The sequence below is a fragment of the Cavia porcellus genome, unplaced genomic scaffold, assembly GCF_034190915.1.
Source record: "Cavia porcellus strain 051 isolate PalLab524CR breed Dunkin Hartley unplaced genomic scaffold, mCavPor4.1 scaffold_14, whole genome shotgun sequence".
Taxonomy (NCBI): Eukaryota; Metazoa; Chordata; class Mammalia; order Rodentia; family Caviidae; genus Cavia; species Cavia porcellus.
Genome location: NW_026947497.1, coordinates 45,814,628 through 45,838,936, shown reverse-complemented (window position 1 = coordinate 45,838,936; position 24,309 = coordinate 45,814,628). Strand labels below are relative to the sequence as shown.

General features: G+C 37.1%; 1 protein-coding gene and 1 pseudogene across 3 annotated transcripts in view; one reads left to right on the top strand and one right to left on the bottom strand.

Annotated features, from left to right (window-relative positions):
• Fbxw7 (F-box and WD repeat domain containing 7) overlaps positions 1 to 24,309 on the top strand; it is a 160,279-nt gene that overhangs the window by 6,764 nt on the left and 129,206 nt on the right. The window lies entirely within an intron of this gene.
• LOC111753610 (small nucleolar RNA SNORA2/SNORA34 family) lies at positions 5,349 to 5,478 on the bottom strand (annotated as a pseudogene).

The window sequence follows — 24,309 nt, the reverse complement described above, 5'->3', positions numbered from 1 at the left end:
TCAGTTACACGGAATAAATTTTGTTGCTGTGTGACAAAATTAACCTTACTTAACCTTAATGTCAGTTTCAGTACTGATTTATGGGGGAGACGTATCTTTTTTGGGGTTGTTGCTAGGGTTAAATGAGATAATAATAAAAAAAATCATACAAAGCTCATAGCCCAGTGTCTGGCATATAGTAGATGACTCATGACTGTTAATTTATTGTTTAATATCTTTTCAAGTGTGATATAAATAGAAAGTTAAACTCAGACTTTGTATTATCCAATTAAATTGAGCACTTTAGTTTGACAAATAATATTAAAGTACAAGTAATACTGTAATGTTTTCAAAGGCATCTAAAATAAATATTTCGTTAACAGTTTCTTAAAAAGGTCTTAAAAACTAGAGAGATGATAGAACTAGTGTGTCTTTATAAAAAGAAAGACTAATTTGAACATAACCAGATCTGCCTAGCTCTTATTTTTATTTCCTGACTTCTTAAATCTTAGAGTTTGCTTTTGATTTTGGTGTAAATGCAGAAATTAGGCTGGTTTCTCTGCTGATGGATCTCTGGTCAGATGGTTAATTTAATGAATAGGTCTTATAAAATTCGGCATTTGACATTTTTCTTTGTTGGTAGCAATTAGAACTGTGTCTCAAGGGATCTTTCTATTTGAGAGATTTTCCAAAAGGGTTTTCTAATTAGGAGTAGGTTACTGACTAGGTGGGGAGTGGAACAAACAGTCTGATTTTTTGATGCTTATTTATGTATGTGATGGTAGGAGGTTATGGAGGTAAATATTTGGGTCATCAGTTTTGCATGATTAGTAGTGTGGTGGACTGACAGCTGGTGGGCAGCTTGTAAAACCATTGTGCTGGGTGTGGAAGGCCCACCTGAGGATTGTTGCCAGCAGCATGAAAAGAGAACTGGAGACAAGGATAGTGCACTGTTGATTCTCTTGAAGAAGCTTGTCTCACTGGCTTTCCTGATATGTACTTGACTATACTCATCATCAAGGAGCTCAGGACCTTGGTGTCGCTGAGGATGGCTGTGGTGCTCTTCTGGGAAGCTCTGGTCCTTATTTGGAAGGTAGTTATGCTCACCACTGTATCACCAACGCTCTGGTCCTTATTTTGAGCTTCACTTCCTGGCTCTAGTGCAGATCCCCTCAGCCTGCTGGCACAGACCTTTCGTACCACTAGCACAGACTTTCCAGTCTCCACCACAGGCCTTTGGGCCTTCCTAGTGCAGATCCTTGATACAGACTTGCATGAGACATTCTTAAGGGCCTATGCCTCCAGCTGGGCTGAGAGAGGACATGACCTTGGGTTCTTCATTTGGACTCAGGCAAGACATTGCTGTGGGATCCAGGCCCTTAGCTGGACTCTTTGGGTCTTTACTGTGTGGAGAGCTCTCTCACACTCTTTTGCATTTGACTCTTTGGATGAGTACTATAAAATAATCCTATGAATTATGTATCCTGTATTCCTTTCCCTTGCAAATCCTGACTATAAAAGGTGGTCTCTTTTAACTGTCCACTGTGAGTTTGGTATTATAAACTTGAGAATGCTCATGAATGAGTGGGGGACCTTAGAGAGAATCTTTTTCCATCAGAGGAATACAAATTTTAACTAGCTAGCTTGAGAAATACAGAACAAGAAACACAAAATTCCACTTTTTAAGGAAAAGCCATCTAATAGGAGAGGAGAGATGGGCTGTGGAAGGGGGAAGTACTCAGCACAGAAAGGAGGGATGAAGAGGTAGATCCTGGGGAGAATGGCTCTGGAAGCTTCCAGGTCAGGCTGAGTCAGAGGTCACACCCTGTTATTTATTTGGGTTGTGGACTTGGGGTGTTTGTTATCTACTATTGAAATGTTGATTAGATAGATGATTGATTCCCCTTCATGCTTTTCTAAATTTGAACCATTGAATTTAAATCATTGAATTTTTAATCTGTGTGGGAAAATCAGTGTATCCTAGGGTGGGACAGACAAATGTTTTTGACATACAGTGGAATTTTTGCCTTGTTGACTTTATTCTTGTTAGTGATATTTCCCTGAGAGGGATGTTTATAATTCTGTATGTGACACAGTAGCTGAGAGAAACTTTGGAATTGGTAGACTCAGGTTCTAGGTCTGCTGTTTTGTTGTGACCTTGGACTTGTTATTTATTTTGTTTGTTTCCTATAAAACTGGCATGATAATAATAGTTTGTGCCTCCTCCATGGTGTAATTAGGATTAAGTGAGATAGTGCATATGAACCCTTCACACAGCACCTGCTTAGCACTCAATAAATGAGTAAAGAAACAGCGCAACATTAGGTTGTGGCTGTTTCTTTGAGTTTTCTGGTTTTTAGAATGTTGAAGGCATTTGGGGACTTTGCTCCTGAATGTGTTAGTCATTTGAATATTTCTTTTATTTAGCAGTGTATGTTTTCTGAGCACTTCATTAAGTGCCAACATTGATCTAAGACATTGTAGTGAACCTATGGCACATGTGCCATGGTGGGCTGTTTGTGTCATTCAGACTTTTGTTACTGTGTTTTCCTTTTAATGTGTGAGTTGTTTTCTCTGATTAAAATTTCAGTATTCAGGTTTAATTGCAGGGTTGCCACTGTTATACTAATAGTGGGTTTTGGGTTTCAGTTTGGGCACCCCATCTCTAAAAGGTTTGCCATCACCGATATGGGAATAAAACATAAAATTATTTGCTTGTTGGAAATTTACTTTGAGAGTAAGGAGACAAAATGCACAAAGCAAAAACAGTTTGTTCCTCATTTGTCTTAAGAAGTTTGGCTGTTGGACTTTGTAGGTTGGTGTTGTTATTAACCCACTCTACCAGTCTTCACCTTTAAATCTTGTAGGTGCTGGGGATTGAACCTAGAGTCTTCACACTGAGCTGCATCTCCAGCCCATTTTTGTCTTTTGAGACAAGGTCTCCCTAAGTTGTCCAGGCTGGGTCCAAACTGGATTCTCCTGCCTCATCCTCCCAGAATGCATATGCCACCGCACTCAGCTTAAATCTTTTCTATTTCTGTTCTTGGGCTTTGTTTGGTGGCAGGAAGAACCTGAAAGCACAGCTGCATGGGTGGACCCCATTGTTTGTAGTTGCAGCTGGATCCTAGTTCTGAGGTGGTCTTGTAGTTTTCACCTCTTCTTCGAATTATGATTCACATTGTCTCAAGTTCCTAAAAAGTCTTCTTTTTTTTATTTTTATTTTTTTTTTATCAGTACTGGGGATCAAACTCACAACCACCTGCTTGCAAGGCAGGTGCTTACACTGCTGAGCTAAATCTCCAGCCCCCCTAAAATGTCTTCTTAAGATGTGCTTTATAGTCCTTAGAACTTCTGTATCGTTGTCCCCCACCTTTTCTCATCCAGGCCATTTTCTTATGAGAGGGTTGCTATAAATCTTTTAAGTCATGTGACTTGACTAATCCAGCAGTATACTTTTCCTATTTTGTGTTTCCTACTTTCAAGTTACTGTTATTATCTAAATATTTAACTTGCTTAATGTCTTCTGAAAAAAATACAATTTAAATTGTGAACATTTTTAGGTTGGGGATCACTTTTCTGTTCTGGTCTGAGCTTCCTCATGGGAAAAATGAGAGATAATACCTGTCCTATGGGGATATTGTGAGATTTCAGAGCTAATGTATGAAGATGACCTGGTAGCTAGATTCTTAAGAAATAGCAGTTTCCTTTTCTTTGAATCTAAAGTTAGTGCTGTGTCATTAGTGTTTTAAGAATGCTCACTTATATGTGAGTTTAGTTTGGGAGAGTTTAGCTTTAATTTTCAAATAAGATTAAAAAATACTGGTTTTGAAGTATCGCATGGTATGTGTGAGGCATGAGTAAGAGCTGACGTAACAGTGATTAGAAGCAAGAACTCCAACCCTCGCTGTGTACATTCTGATGCAGGTTACAACATCCATGGTGCAACTTTTGGCAAGTTCTTTAACCTGTGTCTCAGTTTCTTTCTCTGTAAGATGGGGAAAAATACTGACCTATTTCAGGGATACTATTAGGGTTGCATGAAATAATAAATGAGAAGCAGGATCGGTGCGAGGCACATAGAAGTCTATAACAGCATTCCCATGGGCATTGGGCACTACTTGGAGATGTTTTTGATGGTCACAGTTGCAGGGACTTGTAGACATGCCCTCTTGTTTCTGAGATAGAATTAGGCCCCAGTACCCTAAGTCAAACTGAAATGAATCGACTTTCTCCTACACATAGTGTTAATTATGTACCATCTTTTGAAGATTCAGGAAAATAGTCAATTATGTTTTCTGTCTTTTGTGGTTCAGTGACTTCCTTCATTTGTATTCAAACACTGGCTAGGTTTCCATGTAAATAATGCTCTTGTGTAATTTGTGTGTATGTGCGCGCACAGGTATATTACCACTTAGTTACCACTCAGTGTCTGTGGGAGACTGGTTTCAGGATCCTTCCTGGATAGCAAAATCTGTAGACGCTCAGGATACTTATATAAAATGAGGCAGTGTTTACATATAACTTATGAACATCTTCCTGAGTACTTTGAATGATCTCTAGGGTAGTTATAGCTAATACAATGTGAATGCTATGTAAATTGATACACTGTATTATTCAGAAGGACAAGAAAAGAATGCTCCTATCAGTGAAAGTGAACCTTTTAGAGACCAAGTGCCTACACTGTAACCCAAAACCCACTTATTTGTCACGAAGTGCCAGTATTGCAATTAAGCCTGAATACTGTAACTTTTTAAAAAATTTTTATTTTAAAGGGGGTATAATTAGACAACAAAACAGAATAAAATAGGACATAAGAAAGCAATCTAAGAGATACAAATTTCAGGGGCTGGGGATTTAGCTCAGCGGCATAAGCGCCTGCCTTGCAAGCAGGCAGTAGTGAGTTCGATCCCCGGTACCAATAAAAAGGAAAAAGACCAAAAAAAAAAAAAAAGAGATACAAATTTCAAAGCTAGATGACCTGACATCTTCACTATGTATCATGTTGTCTCTTGCTTTCTTTTAAATAGTTGTCCATGTCTTCGCATACAGAGAATTCAAACAAATCAACATAGTATAAAACTGATCCAAACAGAATGAGGAAGGCATTTTAGGTCTTCAAAACCAAACAGTAGGGAAGTCACTAATGACTGTCCTAGAGTCTCGCGTTCTCTTCAAAACAACTGTGCATACTTTCATGTATATTGAAGTTCAACAAAACAAAACAGGCAGTGGGGAGGGGTTGCTTGGTTTCCCAGTGCTCCAGATCCCAGCATGGCACAGGTCCCAGTCAACACCGAGGCTTCCATCCTGGGCCACCGGAGCCTGCCACGCTCACAGCCACTCACCATGGTGGGGGAGGGGTTGCTTCAAGTTGTTTCTTTCTAATGAATTGACCATTTCACTGCTCAAGTTCTGAAATGACCAACAGATCATGGAAAGACATGGCTCCTGCTTGAAACCAACAGTGTCAGGATGCTGCCGGCCTTGATTCAGGGCCAGTGAATACTGTAACTTATACATCAAAATAGAATAGCAGAGCTTTGCAATGACAAACAGGCTGGTGTGGCACATGTGCCACAGATTTGCCATCACTGACATATATATATATATATATATATATATATATGAGTTTTTTAAAGAACAGTTTTGATCTGCAGTTGGTTGAAACTGAATACACAAACTTGAGTATGTTGAATCCATGGATTCTGAGGGACACTTACTTTCATTGTTTTTGTGACTGCATTTTACTGTTTCTTCCACTTGGAATATTCTTTTTTTTTTTTGTCAGGGAAACATTCATCCCTTCAGGCTCTACTTACATCATCTTCTAGGAAGTGTGTCCTGATTAATATAGGTAGAGTTAGTTATTTTCCCCAATGACCCCATAATGTCTTGGGCTTTTTTAGCTCCTGACAGTATCATCTCATTAGCTGGTCTGTCAGTTGTTTGAGGGCAAGGGTTCTGTCTTACCAATTTTTTTTTTTTTGTGAATACTTCTTCCTCATTGCTTATCATACCTGCCACATGGTAGGCACATGGTATATGAATACAAAAAAAAAAAAAAAAAGCAAAGTAGAAAAGCTTTTTTAAAAAGTACTACAATTGATGCATTATTCTTCTTTTATAATTTTTTTTTTTTTGTCTTTTTCCTTTTTATCAGTACCAGGGATCAAACTCACGACTGCTTGCTTGCAAGGCAGGCACTTATGCCGCTGAGCTAAATCCCCAGCCCCCTGATGCATTATTCTGATACCTTTGTTTCCAAGTGTTTAATGTCCTCCCCTGTCCATAGGTGTTCTGCAAATATGTATTGAGTGAGTCACATGCAGATTCCAATATTTGGTAGTTTTTATGAAACTTTTTTGTCCTACAAGAAATCATTAGCATGGAATTAAGATACCTAGATATTTCAATGTGTATGATGCTTTAGGTTCACCTTCCTTGTTTTGATTCAGTAATGAGATCTGTGATCCAATAAAAATGGCCTGAAAGATTTTTGGCTAATTTTTTTCTTTGTTTTGTTTTGGCTTATTTTGTACTCATGGGTTCTTTGTGGTGTTAAATTTCTTGGAAAGATGAATGCATAGATCAGTCTTACTGGACTGTCATTCAACTGTTAAATAAGGCCTCTGGTTCACTCTGTACACTTGGTACCAAACAAAATGAATGTATATGTTCCTAAGTATTGGTGGTAATGGAAGCTGCTCAGGAGTGGGAGAGAAAGATGGCAGTCAGAAGTGAGGAATTTGCTACTAGCTTCTTTTAAGCTGCCCCATTTATTTATAAATAAATTAACAAGAAAGGAGAGACTATGCATCTAGAAGAATACACTTTATGATTTGAGAAATTAATATTTTGGCAATCATTGTTATGATCATCATTACCATTTAGTGAATGCTTACAGTGTCAGGTACTGGACTCGGCTTTCTATATGCATTGTTTAATTATTTTTCACAGCAATCTCAATAATGAAATAATATGATGTTTACATGTGTCTTTATTTATTTCATTAATGAGTATGTTCTCAAGTTGATCCATTTACCTATAAAAGCCTCCAGTTGGGATATTAGCTTTTAAAAATGTTTGCACAAACTTTTTTTCATTGTATTTTAAATATTTGTATCTATTACTATGTATATGGATCTATGCCCTTTTCAGAAATTTTAATTATGTGCTTTTGTAGAAGTTTGTTAAAAGTTATATGCAAATGCCAAATGCTGAGTTATGTTTTATTTTTCTAATCTTTATTTTTTGGTACTGGGGATTGAACTCACAACCTCATGTTTGCCAAGCAGGCATTTACACTGCTGACCCTGACCCTGAGTTATGTTTTATTAAAGATTAAATGACTTAGTGGAACTGAATTCTGGTAAATAAGAATTTAGAGACTGATGTGAAGAGAGTCAGATGAGCTGTGATTTTAAGGTTGAAAGTTATGGGCTTTTTAGTGTCCTCTGATGTTGTCTACCGCAGGTTACCTTTCTCGGGAGTACATGTTATTATGCCAGGATTATAGAAATAAAGTGAGAGCAACATTTGAGTCCTTAGTGTGCGACAGGCACTGTCTTTTGTAGTGACGTAGTAATGTATTGATGTTAAATACCCCATTTTATAGTGAAGGTTTGGCACAGAGAACTTAAATTGCTCAAGGTTCCACCTTTAGTTAGCACTGGAGCTGGGGTTGCATCTGAGTAGTCTGGCTCTGGAGCCTGGAACTTTGATCATAGTTCTAATCTGTCTTTGTTATTTGTCCGTTTATTTCTTGCATATTTTTATGGAATAGTACCTGGCACAAAATGAGTTGTAGAAGTGCTAGGTATTTCCATTGCCATCTAAATACATATTCTGTAAATTGACAGCATGTGCTATTTTTTTAATTATTTTTTTATTAGACTTTAGACTTTATTCATATTTCTACTCTCTTTAATAGCTGAGTTCCCTGAAGTTCTTAGATTATATCTCAAAATTAGATTTTTTTTTTTTTGCTATTCATCCAATATTATTTCCATTCTATTGGCAGTGGATATGAACAGACTGGCAGGCTATTTGGTATGCTTTGTTTGTTACCTCCCTCCTTCCCTCTCTCCCCTTTTTAGTCACTTTACTAAGATACAATTTATATCCAATAAATTGTTTCCATTTAAAGTGTGTGACTTGTTGAATTTTCACAGCTGTATATACCTACGAAACCACCACAGTCCAGATATTTTGTTTACTCTCAAGAGATTCCTTATGCTCTTTCTCAACCTGTTCCTCTTTGTAGCACTCTTAACCCCTGGCAGTCACTGAATGTCTGTTTTCCTTTGTTGTTGTTGTGTCCTTTTTTCCCTCCTTCTCTCTAATATTGGCGATCAATATTAGAATCAATAACCTAGAGAGGGGAGCTTTGAGCTATATCTTCTGCTCTTCTTTTTGAGGCAGGGTCAGATTTGCTCAGGCTGGCCTCAAACTTGCGATCCTCTTGCCTCTGCCTTAGTAGCTAGGACTACATTTGGCAGGTTTTCTTTTTTGTTACTTTTGAGATTAGTTTGCATTTTTGTGGTATTTTAAAATTGAGAGGAAATAAAGGTTGTGACAGGCAATTCTTAATACATGTATTTTTCCTTAGATCTCATCATTATTAGTGGGATTTTAGTTTCTTAGGTATTTTTTTTAGTGTGTAAATAGAACGATTCTCCTTGATTCTTTTTTTCTTTTGTCTTTTTCATTTTTATCGGTACCAGGGATCGAACTCACGACTGCCAGCTTGCAAGGCGCTTATGCCACTGAGCTAAATCCCCAGCCCCTCTCCTTGATTCTTTCTGAACACAATTCTGGAATGTTTGTGACCTCTGTTCTGTCTCCTAAATTGTATGTGCTTGCATAACTTCCTCGCCCACTTTCTAACTTACTGTCTTTGAGGGCCATACACAGGTAACTTTCCACTAGAAATTCTAAGCTCCTAAAAGTTTTTAGGATGCTAAGGGATTTTTCAACCTCTCATTGAGAATCACCGTAAGTCTCAGAATATGCCCCTCTCAGTTTTTCTTGTTACAGATTCATAGTACTGTCTGAATTTTAGGGAACGTGATCAACTTCCCTCCAAGGCACTTACCCTCATTGCTTGTTTTATACTTCTTGGTGTGTGCAGTGTTTTCCAGTGGAGAGAGCACCTGGGAAATTTTGCTTCCTAGAGCATAAAGAAAGGGAAGCCAGGGAGGGCTCAGGTGAGGCCCCCTAAAGCTCATTTCACGGCTGTCTTGGACAGCTTGTCAGATAGCTAGCCTTTCTTGTAGCTGTATTTAGAAAAGGTGACATCGATATTAATGTATTGTGCTTAATATAGCATGTTTAAATACTGGCACTCATCATGTAATTTATAAACTATGAAAGCTCACTGAGGATCATACACTTGGTTATTTTAAGTCTTTGAAGTCCTTTTATTCTCACAGAACATCTCCATTTGAGTGTAGTCATTTTAATTATTCTTTAGGGGCTTCCATTTTGGACAAAGCAGGTATTTTTTTTCCCGTTAAAGACAGCAGTGATGTGAGTTTCACAAGTAGTTAAGTCTTAGATTTGGGTGTTAGTGTCTCAGAATATTTCCATGATTACATTAGAAAGGTAAATGTATTTTTATACATCTTCATTATTAAGGCAGTGTCATTGTTAGAGAGTTGGAAATGTCTACAAGATGTTGGAGACTATAGGTTGTCCTCACTTCAGTTGAGATAACCAATAGAAAACTTGTGTTGAATTTCTTTGTGAATGCTTCATTTTAAATAAAACAAAAAAATAGATTACTTTTTTTTGTCTTAATTTTCTTCCTCTCCTATGCAGACATTTCAGCATGTGAACAGTCCTTTTAAGTCTTTGCATATTAAATTGAGCCTTTCAACTCTTTGGGTCTTTGTTTGCCTGGGTACTCCTGAGTGGTGGTCTCAGGAGTGAACTCATCTGAACAGTGCTTCTTGGCTTGGGATAGCAGTGTTAACATTGCTGGTGATTATGTACTCATTGGTAAACCAGTTTAGTTACCTTTTAACTATTTTTTCCTTTTTGCAATCTATTTTACACATACACACAGAGAGATAATTCACATACCTGAAAATTCACTATTTTGAAGTATACAATTTAATGATTTTTTAATAGGTATATTTCCAAGAGTTGTGCAGCTATCATTAATTCGAGAACATTTTCATCACCCAAAAGAGAAGCTGAATGCTTATTATCAGAACTCTCATCTTCTAGCAGCCAATAATCTACTTGCTATTGCACTTTATGGCTTTGAGATCTTTGTCATGTTTTCCACAGTGGTATTGTTCATTTTGTTGTGATGGGTATGCCACTAGTCTTGAAACTATTGCCCTAGAGAGGGATATTTTAGATTGTTTGCAGTTCTGCTCTTAGTAGTGCAGTGAATATGTTTGCATGGATGTTATTTCACGTGTGCCAATATTTGTGCAGGATAATTTCTCCAAAGTGAAATGACTGGGTCAAAAGATGTGTAACTAGGGGGCTGGAGGTTTAGCTCAGTGGCATAAGTGCCTGCCTTGCAAGCAGGCAGTCGTGAGTTTGATCCCCGGTACCGATAAAAAAGGAAAAAGACAAAAAAAAAAAAAAAAAAAAAAAAAAAAGATATGTAACTGGACATGGTGATACAAATTGATAGTCCCAGTTACTCAGGATCCTGAAACAGAAGGTTGCTGTTTGGAGTTTGAGAACAACTTGAGCAACATAATAAAACCCCTTGTCAAAACAAAACAAAACAAAACAGAAATGTAACATATCCACTTAGCAGTTAGAATTTGATTGCTCACACCTTTTTTGTTTTGAGAGAAGGTCTTGCTATACCCGCTAGGCTGGCCTGGAACTCACTGAGCAGCACAGGCTGGCCTACAACTGAACTTCCTCCTGCCCCAGCCTCTTGAGTGTGGAGACTATAGTTGTATACTACCATGCCTTGCTTTGATTACTCATACTTTTAAGCATAAAAGAGCATAGACTGATTTCAGTGAGTACAAACATAAAAATTTCATTATTTTCTTACAATCATTGTCTTGAATTTTCCTTAATTGCCTTAGGCAAATGTCACTTGTTTCCTAGTATGTTTTTAGTTAAGGAAAATCTAGTTCTGCCCTTGGCCCATATGAGGTTTGTCTTCTGACTGGAGGGACTTCAGTACTCTTGCACCTCTCTCCTTCCCTTTTTTTTTTTTTTTTTTAAACTTGCTGTGAAAACAGATAAGTAAAAAATGTTATCTTTCATAAACATGAAAAGAGTTGATAAAACTTACGTTTTTGAATGTGGGCAGGAGGAGTTACTTTTAAAGTATTGAGTATACTTATGCAGCCCTTTTGGAAGGCATTTTGACAGTGTTTATAAAATAAAGTACATATGCTTTTGAGTTAGCAGTTAAGCTCTTAGATATTTAGTGCTTCAGATGGACTCATACAAGTTCACTTGAAGAGTGGGGCGAATCCTTTCCAGATGAAAGTTCTCTTAGTTCTGAGTAGAACTGAGCAGTAAAGCTTATCCTCTAACTCATTTATTATTATAACCCTTCTACCAAGTGGTGAGATCTGTTACAACTGTTTAAATTGTTCCAATTTTTTGTAAGTATGAATAAATGCTGCAGTGAACATCTTTGTTTATATGTCACCCTTTCATGAATGTTGAGAATGTTACTTAATGATTGTGTCTTGGAAAGTCTGTTACTCTCATATCCTCAGTACTTTAGGGTACGGAGGCAGAAGTTGCTACTCTAGGCAGAGGAGAACTCAGTTTAATTCATAGATCAGTTGCTTCAATGACAAACCCTGTAACATTTCTAAGTGTACCTCTGATGCTATGATATAGCAGTAACAAACGGACTCCTGATTTTTGACTATTTTATGGTATGTGTCAATATGGGTGTAATTGGTATTTTCGATGGGACATTAGATAGTCTTTCATAGGTTATAGATTTTTTTTTGTTTGTTTTTTTTGAGACAGGGTCTCATTATGTACCTCAGGCTGGACTTGAACTCATGATGTCCCCCAGGCTGGCCTTGAACTTGCAGTGATCCTCCTGCCTCAGCCTTCCGAGTGCTGAGATTGTAGGCATGTACCACCATTTCCAGTGTAGGATATACAAATAGTTGGATCACTTCTTTGTCTATTTAGTGTAGTGATCTCAAATTTTTCTTCTTAAAATTTTTGTTATATCATTATGAGGATTTAGTTCATGTATATAACACATCTTAGTTACTTTTCCATCCTTTTTCCTTCTATGTCTCCCTACCTCCTTCCATCTCTTGGTCTCAAAATATTCTTAACAGAAACCGTGATTTTATCTTGTGTTCTCTCAGTTCACTTCCATGTGGCAGGTAGGTTGGCCATCCATTTGATTAGGCCTCACAATACTTACAAAATACTTAAAGTGTTTTCTGCTCATTTGTTTCTAATGCATGTGTTTGCTTTTATTTGTACAATATACTTTAAGTCCCTGAAGTCATTGTAGCTTCATATTTATAGTTCCTAGAAGCCTGGAAAAGTCATGGATCATTATTTTAAGCCATCATTTTCTGGATATATGAGCTTTTAACTATAGTAAGGCATTAAAGCACCTTGTTCTTAGACTATGTTGTAGCTTTGAATCATTCATTCATACTATCCATAAATGTGTCTTGACTTTAGTGTTCTCAAATCATGGTCCCCCTACCATTAGTAGCATCAACCTTACCTTGAACTGGTTAGAAATGCAGATTTCCCAGGGTCCACCCAGATGCAGTTGTTTGTTTAACCAGCCCTCCAGGTGATCCTGATTTTAGTTTGATTAAAGTTTGAGAAACACTGATATATACATTGCTTAAAGATTGTTTTAGATTGTGGCGGTAGGGATAAAAGTGTAATAAGTTTGTTCATACATGTGCTGTGCAGTATCCCCTGTATTACCTCGCTTTTAGAGGCATTAAGATATTTTGAGGAAATATGCTTATAAGTTAAGGTTTGTAAACATTTTTGCTCATTTTTATTTGTATTTATTTTACAACTTGTTGATTGACACATGGTCGTTTAATGTTAGTTGAGTATGATTTTGAAAAATGTTGACCTGTCAGGTCATTTGTTAAAACAACTTATGGTGACATGCAGTGCATTATTGTTTAAACTCAGAGGATATCCTACTATGGACTATTAAATAAAGCATCTTAAGATTCTCATTTAAGATAGTGTTGTAGTTACTTTTCCCATTGCTGAAACAAGTATCTAGAGATTGAATTGAGGGGAACTCTACCACTGAGCTGAGGGTGGGGGAGCTGCTTTAGGTTTGCTTCAAAACCCAAGGTGTCTCAGGATGTGTTGTCAGGACATGACCCTGCTGTTTGGTGCTGTGAACAGTGGGGCACACTTACATGAGCATGACTTAGCATAGACAAAATATGCGTGTGTGACACGGCTAAGTCAGCATGCAAGAATGTCAGTGTGTGATGACAGCTGATATATATAAGCCAGACAGTAAAGACCCTTGCTGCTGCTTGCTGTTGTTGCCGATGTCTACTTTCTGTGCTTTCTTTGGGGACCTCATTTATGAGAATCAGCCCTTTGGCCCCAGCAAGTCATACAGTTGGCAGAATATGAAGTGAGTGTCTCCTCAGGAAGAGGAGACACTGTGGAAACAGTGCCTGATGGCAAGGGAGAGCCCTAGGATGGTCAGCATGCTTCCTCTGGCCTTGCCCTGGTACCTGTAGTCACCTTCAGAGCAGCTTGGGAGGCTGAGCTAAGGGAAGAATCCAAGAAGCACAAGAAACGAAAGCACAGGGAGCCCACATGCTGCCGCAGGACACAGGCTGTGGCGGGGTAAGATGGCAGTGATTCCCCATGCCATATTAGTAAAAGCCAGGCATACTCCAGTTTCATGACAGACACCTACCTGTACACGCATACCTGGGCCTAGTGTGCTTTTGGCAAATGTTTATACTGCACCCAGCTACTGACCTGGAAGGGAGCAATGTGGGACTGGGCAGACGCAGCAGAAGCCACTCTGTAGGACTTGAAGAGGGCAGTTGTGCAGATAGGAGCCCCTGAGTTCTTGACCCTTCCCTGCCATTTACCCTAACAGTCTGTTTGGGATGTTTGGTTTGGTTGGGACCTATGGCAAAAACAAAGGAAGTGGAACACCCTGTTGGATTTTGGTCACAGTTGCAAAAGAAGCCAAAAGCTAGTATTCTCTGAGAAGTAGTGGTATATGCTGCTTTGCATGCCCCTGGAAGTATCGTAGGGCAGCAGACAGTAGTAGTAAGGGCTGTGTCTGTGTGTGGACCTCTGTCCCAAGAGTAGAGTGACCCAGGTCTCTATCTTCATGTGTTGGCAATACACTGGCAGTGGTATTGGGACTAGAGACGTGTATAGCACAGGAAATGATACGAGATGCCAGCCTTATGCAACAGGAACAGGGGGACCCCCCCAGGTGACACCGGGCATATTGATGGGTCCTGCTGTGACACAACCCTGCAGTGGACAGCAGTCGCTGTCTAGCCTAATGCAGAAATCCTCTGTTTAAAACTGAAATGGCCAAGTAAGCCAATAGGCAGAGTTGCAGGCTGTGTGGACACTTACGATACATAAAAAATGCCCGCTATGTGTTTGCACAGACAGTTGGGCTATTTAGAGGCTGATGCTCTGGTTGCCTGCTTGTGCAGACCTGGATGGATTGATAAAGCACTGACCGTTGTGGGTGCCAACTTACGGCAAGACTTATGTGAGTGCGGCTGAACAGCTGACCATGTGGCGCGTCATATTTCAGGACTGAAGCTGTCCTCTTGCAGGGAATGACAGGCATCGCATTGGTTAGCCATGGTGCATGGGGTGCGACGAGGAGTCGCATCTGGCCAGGAAAATGACTGCTGTTTAGAGACGCCACTAGGGGTAGCCTCTGACCAGGCAGGGTACAGTGGAGCGCTCACAGAAAGTGACACTCCCCAGCCTTAGAAGGGGAGGGAGGTGGGGAGCCGCTTCAGAACTGCTTCAAAGCCCAGGGTGTCTGAGGGTGTGTTGTTAGGACTTAACCCTGCTGTTTAGTGCCTGTGCGTGATGATGGCTGATACGGACAAGCCATACCGTAAAGATGCTTGCTGCTGCTTGCTGTTGTTACCAATGTCTGTTCTGAGTGCTTTCAGGGACCTCATCTGCAAATATAGTCCTTCAGCCTCTCGGGCCTGACCAGCTTTCTCCAGTCCTTTTTATTTGTAAATGTTTTAAATGTAGTTTTTTGTTTTTTATTTTGAGACAGGTGTTGCTCAGTGACTCACATTATCCTCGAGTTTAAGATCTTCCTAGCTCAGCCTCCTAAGCAGCTGGGATTATAGGTGTGTGCTACTGCATTGGGCTTAAATCACTTTTAAGTGTGTAATTCGGTGTATGAAGTATATCCACAGTTTTATGCACTCATCACCACTCTTTCTAAAACTTCCATCATTCCGAACAGACTAATTATCCATTCTTTTTTCTCCATCTCTTGGTCACCTCTAGTTTGCGTCTTACGAATTTATCTATTCTACATTCTTTATATAAGTCAGTTTGTATAGTATTTGTCCTGTTGTATCTGACTATGTAATTTTTCAAGGTTCATTTGTCTTATAGCAAGTATCAGAACTTTGTTCGTTTTTCAGGCTAAAGAACATTGTATTGTATGCATAGAACACAGTTTGTTGATCCATTTATTTGTTGATGAGTACTTGGGTAATTTCTACCTTGTAGCTGTTATTAATAAAGCTGAATTGTGAACATTGCCATACATGTATATTTTCAATTTTTTTGGGCATGTACCTAGGAATAGAATTGCTGGGTCATATGGTAATTCAATGTTTAACTTACTGAGAAACTGCCACACTATTTTCCCTAGTGGCTAAACCTTTTTTCATTCACAGCAGCAGTGCACAAGGATATTTAAGGATCCATTGCTAAATCCAAGATCACAAAGATTTATCCCTAGGTTTTCTTTTAAAAATTTTATATCTTATGTTTAGGTCATTGATTCATTTGGAGCGGTATCTGTGTGTGGTGTGAGTTTGGGGGTCAGTTTTATTCTTTTGAATGTGGAATTTAACTGTCCTAACACTATTTATCTTTGCAGAGACAATTACTTTATATTGAGTAGAGGCACCTTTCTTACAAGTCTGTTAGCCATGGATGAATTGTTTAATTTCTTGACTATAGTTATCTTATATGTTTCATGTTTCTTTGAATTTAAATTTCTGATACTTTTTATTTAAATTCTGAAGATGATTTGATTGTTTTTACTCTTAATAAACCTTAATGATCAGTAAGATTATAAATTCTATAGTTAAAGTCTAAGGAATATAAATTTAATATGTAAGAAGTACTCCTAAAATTATGAGTAACGTTAAACATTTTAAATTCTATAGGGAAAGTCTAAGGAATATAAATTTAGTATGTAAAGGATACTCCTGGACTTCTGTGGAAAGTATCAGGATGCATAAGGCTTGTTTCTGTTCCTTAGCAATTTAGAATTCAGCTCAGTAACATACAAAGTACTGTTCTGTTGCTATTCTGTTGCTTAGGTTAGTCAGACAGTATGGTGTCCTTAGGAAGTAGAGATAGTATATGAGTGCCTATCCCTGTGGCAGAATTGGAGCATTTAACTATTATACATTCACTATTTTGCTTTTGTGTGATTTGCATCTTTGCTCTTAATAAGTGTCTAATTTTGCTATTTATATTTGATGTTATACTCTATAATTTTTTAGAGAACAGATCTCTTCAGTTTTAGTTTTTGTAAAAGACTATTTAAGCTATCATAACACTGAAGTTTGCCCTTTTTTGTATTTTTATCCATCCAAATATAAATGCTGCAAAATCGAGATACTGTACTTGTTTATATTCTGATGAGTATAAACTCATCAGAGGGATTTGTTCACTATGTGTTGTGGGCTATAATGTGTCTTGTAATGAGAGTTGCATGGTTACTTTTTGTAGTTGATTATAAGCTTTGAAGGAGTATATTCTTGTAAGAACACAATTTTGTTCACTTTCAGTTTGTCTTGGCCAGAAAATTTACTTGTTTGAGTCTCATACATGTTATTTAAAAATTTCTGTAGCCTCACTAACGTAAGGAACGTAAAAAGAAAGTTAATTATATTTTATTGAACTTGGTCTAAGATACTAGTATTTCAATATAGATTCTATAAAAATACTGATATCTTAGAATCCCTTTTGATACCAGATCTCTGAAAACTGAAAGAATTTTACATTTCAATTTGGGCACTAAATTTTCATCAGAAATACTTAGGCTTTATTTAGATTAATATTTAGGGTTTGAACAGTAGATTCACATACCTAAATGACACCAGACTTACATGTTTTTCGTTATCTGAATTCAGTACTCTAAATTTTTTCCCTTTAATATGTGCATCCAAATTAATAAAACTGGTTTGCATGTTTTAGTAGAACTCATTAGACTTTGAAGCAAAAGCGTATCAGTTTTAAAACTGTCCTAGTCAAGTTAAGCAAATTCACTCTCACATCAACTTGTGATTACTAACCTCAAATTCAAAAAGATATTGTGTAAACTGAAAAACAACTCAAGTGTGTTAGTATCTATTAATTTTTGTCATTTTCACAGCCAGTTTGTATAGCCCTCAATTGTAATTAAAATGTATGCATATAGATTCATGGTAGAAAAAAGTATAAAACCATTAACTTGTATTATGAAAACTTTATATTTCAACATAAATTCCTGTATTTGTGCAGGCATGGCATAAATAAAATTTACCTTTCTTTGGAGCTTCAAATTATATTTTGCATACACAAGGTAAAAGTGAGAAAGAGAGAGTATAGTGTTTTTGTGTTTCATTGAATATTGAAAAGCATTCCTTATTTGAATCAGAGTTAACTGTATAGTAGTAACTCTTTGTGAAATCATAGAGAGCCAGTGAACAAAGAGCACGAGGGATTTGTATAGACTTCTATTTTAACATTTCCATAAATTGGCTAGGATTCGTATCACTGGCATGCATATTCTAAGCAATTTTAGCAGCTTTATTCGTGATGCTTTTCCTAGTCTGCTTCAGAAAGCTGTCAACACTGTTTTCAATGTATATTATACAATGGAAGTTGCTTCTTTTAAAATTCCTAATGTAGCAGAAGCTTTTATGATAGAAACTACCTTTTAAACATCTAGTTGAAATTACATGACAGATGTAAAAGGAAAAAAACTCCAGTACAGCAGAAACCAAAGCAAAAAACCCCCAAAACCAAAAAACCCCGACCAAAACAAAACAAAAAAATGCGTTTTAAAAATCAGAAGAGTAAGATCTACTTATAAAGAAACATCTTGAGAGAATTTACTTAGTAGTTTGTTTCCAAAGGGTATTTTGTGGGATAGTCACTAGAGATAGTCTGTCAAGGAAGGTTCTGTGATTAAGTAAGTAAAAGAAACACTATTCATTAGTATAATGGCCTCTTAAAGATTAAACTCAGTAGGTCATTATTGTATTGAACAATAATATATTAACACAGTGCTCATTAACATATTGACAGTTCTGAGACATCTTACAAGAAACAAAATTGCTTAAATTTTTTATCCTTCATTAAACATGGACAGTGAAATTGTTTTCATTCAAACTTGTCATATCTATGAGAAATGCTGCCCTCTAGAGGCATAAATTCAGTTCCTCTTTAAGTATCATTATACTGTCTGATCTTAGTGTGTAGAAATTATACTGTTTACTACTAACAAAGTGTACAGTAAAAAATAAAAGTATTGTCTAATTTTAGGAAAATTTGGGAAGATGCAACAACAGTACATAAATATTTTTTGAATTGGATGACTTATACTTTTGTGTGCTAATAATTTTTAGTTAAATTTCTTTATATGGAGATTTATGTACACATAATAATACAGGTCTGAACTCCAGACTTGTCTCTTGGTGGTGGAAGTTACCCTTCTTTGACCTGAAACACCCTTGCTTAGGATAGTTAGTTGCAAGGAAAAGCCAGTTTCCTCATATCCCTTCCCACAATTGTCACTGCTTCTAGACTTATATCTGAAGGCAGATTATTTCATGCTATACCTTTTCATAGTAAAACTGGGAAGAAAAGGATTATAACCTTAACAGAAGATTTTTGCTAACATGAGCCAAAAACTCATATACAACCAATTGGTTCTGCCAGTGAAAGAGTTAAGGGCGGGAGACAGACCAATAATAATATATTAGCTGAATATATTAATATATTGGTAATGATGTTCTAGCTCAAGTAGCCAGGAGTGGTTCTAATTCTTTGCTCTTTTGGTGGATCTCAATATTGGTGTATACTAAATGAGGCTGAAACCTAAAAACTCATGGTGATAGAAAGGAGAAATAGTATGGGAAATAAGATTGATAGAGTAGATTTAGTGCTGTGATTGATCATTCACCCACCTTCCCCATTTCTTCTCCAGTGTTTTCTACCAAGAGGACCAGAAGACTCTTCATTCACCAGGGATGAGAGATATACTTTAAGGACAGTGCCAGCTTCTGTCAGAACCTGTATGATTGCTGCTCTTTGTAGGTGGGAGGAGATAACATACGTACATTGAAATTCTCTCTATGTGTGTGTATGTGTGTGTGTGAGTGTGTGTAGTCTTTGTGAAGGAAGGAATGGTGGGATTCTAATGTAGCTCTAACTTCCCTAAACAGAGTGGGTGTTAATTTTCATAAAGTAGCAGAGATGCACTGGTTTGAATTTTTTTTGCGTGTGGCTAAACGGTTGAAGGATTCCTTGATCTAAGATAGATGGGTAGCCAAGGCCTTACCTGATAACACACAGATTTAGTTAAGTTCCAGAAGTGAAGGTCTGATTTGAACTATTGTGGGAGTGAGTTGAATTCTGTCACCTAGTTTCTAGACTTAAGTTGGCTCTTTAGATGCGTTTTATGTGTTTATACACTAAAAATAGCCTTTCCATTTTTTGTCATTGCTGTGCACCTTTGCAGTTTGGTCAGTAGAAGAAAACAGGAGGGAAGGGGATGCCGTTCAGAGATTCTCGTAGTAGAGCCGTGTGCAATGGATGGTGCCTTTCTGAGTCTCATTTTTCTGTGAAGAACAGTGAGGGTTTTGTTTGTGTAGGTCTTGGTTATAATCCGTAATGCTTGAAAATCTTGTTTGGAATTTGAAATTAATGTGTATGTTTTTTGATAGCCAGGAATTGGTCTGTATTGTGAGTTTATTTCGGATCATTTTCCAGTGTTGGGGGAATTTGACTGTTAGGGCTTCTGTTGTCAAAGTATTTTATTTTTCTAGTAAGATTCAAATATTGTGAAATGTTTAACACTTTTTTTTGCTTCTCAGAGGTCTGCATTTTTTTGCTACCATTTTTTCTCTGCCTGGAACACTAGTATTTGTCACTTTTGACTTCTTTTTATTTGCTGCTCAGTTTGAACTGCACTGCAGCCTGATGGGTTCTTCTGAATTGCAGTCACGCTTGTTAGATGTTAAGCGCTGTTTTCCCTTTTTAAATTTTTCTGTGTGTATCTTAGCTCTCACGCTGAATAAGCTCTCTATGAACTGGCAATATACTCTGCTTCTTACATTATCTTCTAGAATGTCTTAGACCCATTAGATTCAAGGTTCAGCTGAGAATCACAGGAATGCCAGCCTGAGCCAGTGGACTAAAGTACTTTACCGTGGGCCTCCTGACACAAGTAGTCTGGCTGATGGCCTGCTTTTCTGCTTTCTCCGGGAGACTGAGGCTTGCCTTTCAGCAGTTTGCCTCAGCAGGCGCTCATGTCAACTCAGTTACTATCTTCATGGTGTATAATGTCTTTTTGCCGTCACAAAAACCTCCTGTTTCTCTCCTGCTTCCTACTTCCTTTTATTGTACCTGGTGGACTTGCTGTCCATTATCAGTAAGTTTACTATATTAGTGTCTGAAATTTTACATAAATAATGAAATCATTCAAACATATAAAAGTACAGAAAATAATGTAACAAATGTTTGTATCTACCTTCAAGGTCAAATAGATGCTAACCTTTGCCTTACATGCTTTTCTTTTTTTCCCAACACCCTAACTTGCTCCCTCCTTGAGAGGTACCTAGTATCCTAAATTCCCTGTGGCCATTCTGCTGTTGTTTTTCCACGTGTAAACCATGTAGAGTTAAAATGGCCTGAAAAAATCTTATGCTATCTTATGTCTAGGTATATTGATATTTATACATGTAAGTTTAGTTTATTTCTTATAACTGTTGTTTACTTTTCCTTGATAAGTAAAGGTCAGTTTTATGCTGAGAGATAATTAGGTTCTATCTTTTGGCAAGTAATATGGTAATGCTTGTACTAAATCATGTGTAATCTGATTTAGAACAGACACTTGAATCGCAGGACTTAGTTTGCCACTTCGTCTTTCCAGATACTGCTCAGCCTGGTCCTCAGTGGAGACACTCCTTAGTACCCACCGATGGGTTTCCCTATGTGTTGATCAACATTTAATTTTATTTGGACCTCAGTTTTTGCCTGTCTGAAGGATGAGAAATGGCATTTCATAGGTTTTGTTTTTTATTACTTTGCTTTGTAATAAAGTTGAACATATCTGCCTGGTTTTTAAGCATTGTAGTTTTTTACTTAGTGCATATTTTTCCTGTCCTTTACTTTTCTTTTTCTCATGTTGGATTTTGGCTTTTATCTTGATCATGACAATGTTTTTTCCTTATAATTTAGATATCAGATAATTTACTGACTGTCCATCCTCTTTTGGGGAGTGTGCATTGTAAATACCTTTTCTTTGTGTGTTGTTTTAAACTTTATTTCCAAAGTTTCAGATTTACCACAAGAGTTTACCGTAGAGTGCCTGTTCTGTGCCGTAGCCTTATTGGCTTGGTCTACATCGTGTTATTACCATGTTATGTTAACTGTAGCAGTTTTGCTATGTCTTGATATCTATTAATGTAAATTCTCTTTTAATGAAACTTTCAGGGCAACTTATCAAATCTCACCTTCATTCAGAGAAAATCTAACAAAAATCAATCTCCAAGTTTTGTTGGAATTGTGATTGGAATCTCATTGAATTTAAAGTTTACAGTATGGGAATTTGTCATCTTTATGTTGGATGACTGTTGTTTCTAGATATTCTTTTGGTCTTTACAAAAGTAGTCTTTTGATTTGTTACTGTTGTGAACAGGGAATTTTTATAAAAACACATTTTGTAATTATTGGTTACAAGTGCTAGTTTGAGAAACATTGATATTTTTATTTTTTAATATTTAAGTTTTTTTAGTTTCTTGGTACCAGGGATCAAACTCATGACCTTGCACTTGCCAGGTAGGCGCTTAGGCCGCAGAGCTAAATCCCCAGCCCAAAATGTTGATGTTTACATACAGATTTTGTATTAAGCAGCCTTGCTTCCGTTAAATCTAAAATTAGACTCTTTTGTGTGTTCTGTGTGCAATAATCATAATCATTGACTAATGATTATTGTTGTTGCTCCCAAGCCTGTGCCTTTTTATTTTTCTTGTCTGGGACACCTTCACTGAAATTACAGCTCTTCTTAGGTCTTGGCCTTAAGTTCATGTCGAGGAGAAAAGAAGATACTGAGTTTTAAGGTCCAAGAAGTCTCACTCTTTTGTCCCAACATAAGTCAAAGGCTAAATACCTAGATACTGACTACCAATCCGTTGTAAGGCAGACGCATTGCCAGTTTGCGGTCTTCCTAGTTTTGAAGATGTCTTTTTTTCCATGGTAGCGAAAAAGAAAGATTTTGATGGATCGTTTCGGAATGAAATTTCTGTGGGAAGACTTTACATGTCATCTCATCGGTTATTTTTGAGACTGAACTTATGGTCCACATTGTATAAATCTTTTAATTGAAATCTTACTCTATTTGGATATCTTTTGTATTGTGAACTCATCTTACCTAGATTTTCGATGGCTTAACATTTTCTATAATAGTTATTTAAGACAGCAAAATTGGGTAAATCTTAAAAGCTTCCTTATGTTTGTTTTGTCATAATAGTATCATTACTGTATCCTTCCTAACAGATTATTATGAGAACTAAAAAAGTTAGTACATGTAAAACAAGTGTTGGTTAGTTTGCACCCCTCGTTAGCTGTCATCTGCTGTCTTTTGATGCATTGTTTTGTTCTGGGAAGAAACATTGGAGTCTTATGTGTATCTATACACACACACACACACACACACACACACATTTTGTTTGTTTTGTTTTAGAAGGGAGCATACTCTTGTGCCAGTTCTTGTGGTAGTCTACCCAAATTAATTAACTCTTATTAGAATTAAGGTATTAATAACTGTCCTACCTAGTAAATCATGCATATAAATGTGTTGTATCCTTCAACACTGCTTGATTAGCAATTCCTGTTATAACTATTCTACCCAGCTTATTTGTAATTTTAGCCCTGGCATCTTCTATTCATCAGCTTTCACTGTTTTTCGAATCTCTTGTTAACTGAATCTTTTCTGTTTATTTTCCCTATGCTGAGTTTCCCTTTTGTCTATTTGTCCCACTGCTTCTAGTTACCTCAGTTATGTGATCCTTTCAGCCCTGTGCCAGCTGAGTAATACGCTAGAAGGTTACCTAGAAGTTGTGTGTGTGTGTATGTTTATATATGCATAAATACACAAATTATTCATAATTTGATGCTAATATTGCTTGGAAGTCTGCTGCATTCATTTTTGTCACTATTTCAATATTCACTCACTCTGTACCTAGTATGATCCTTTCCTTTCTACAAAAAGGGCCACCACATTTTTCAGTAAAAGCAGGAGCATCCAGTGGTGTGCCTTAGTTTCCCACCATCTGTCCTATTTTTCTTAGTGTTAAAATATGGTTAGTACTGCTTTCTATCTAAGGTTCTGTTCCTTTCCTTTCTTTCTTCCTGAGTCCCTTACACTGTCGATTATTTCCTCTTTGTATATTGAGCTTCACTCTTTACACTTGCTCATTTAAACACTTTCAGTTTCCACTATTTAAAAAACTAAACAAACCAGTAAGCCTTTGTGAGTGCCATCTTACTAACCTTTTTGTATTCTGTATTAGCCAAATATTTGAAATTGCTTTGTCTTTTTCCCCATTGACTCACCTCTTCAAGTAGTAATTGATTCTGTCAGAAGTGTATTTGGTAATGTTACCAATGATATTTTCTTAGTTCATGTTTGTGATGCAAAATGAATACATTCATTGTGGGAAGTTGGTAAATATATGTATTGCATCTTAATTCTCTTTAGTTCTCCTCCCATCTTTCAATCCCTTCCCATTTGCAAAAGGCTATCTTCTATTTCCTATTATCTTTTATTCTGTTCTTTAAATTATTTATACAAGAAATCATGTGATATTTAAGCTTCCATGTCTGAGTTATCTC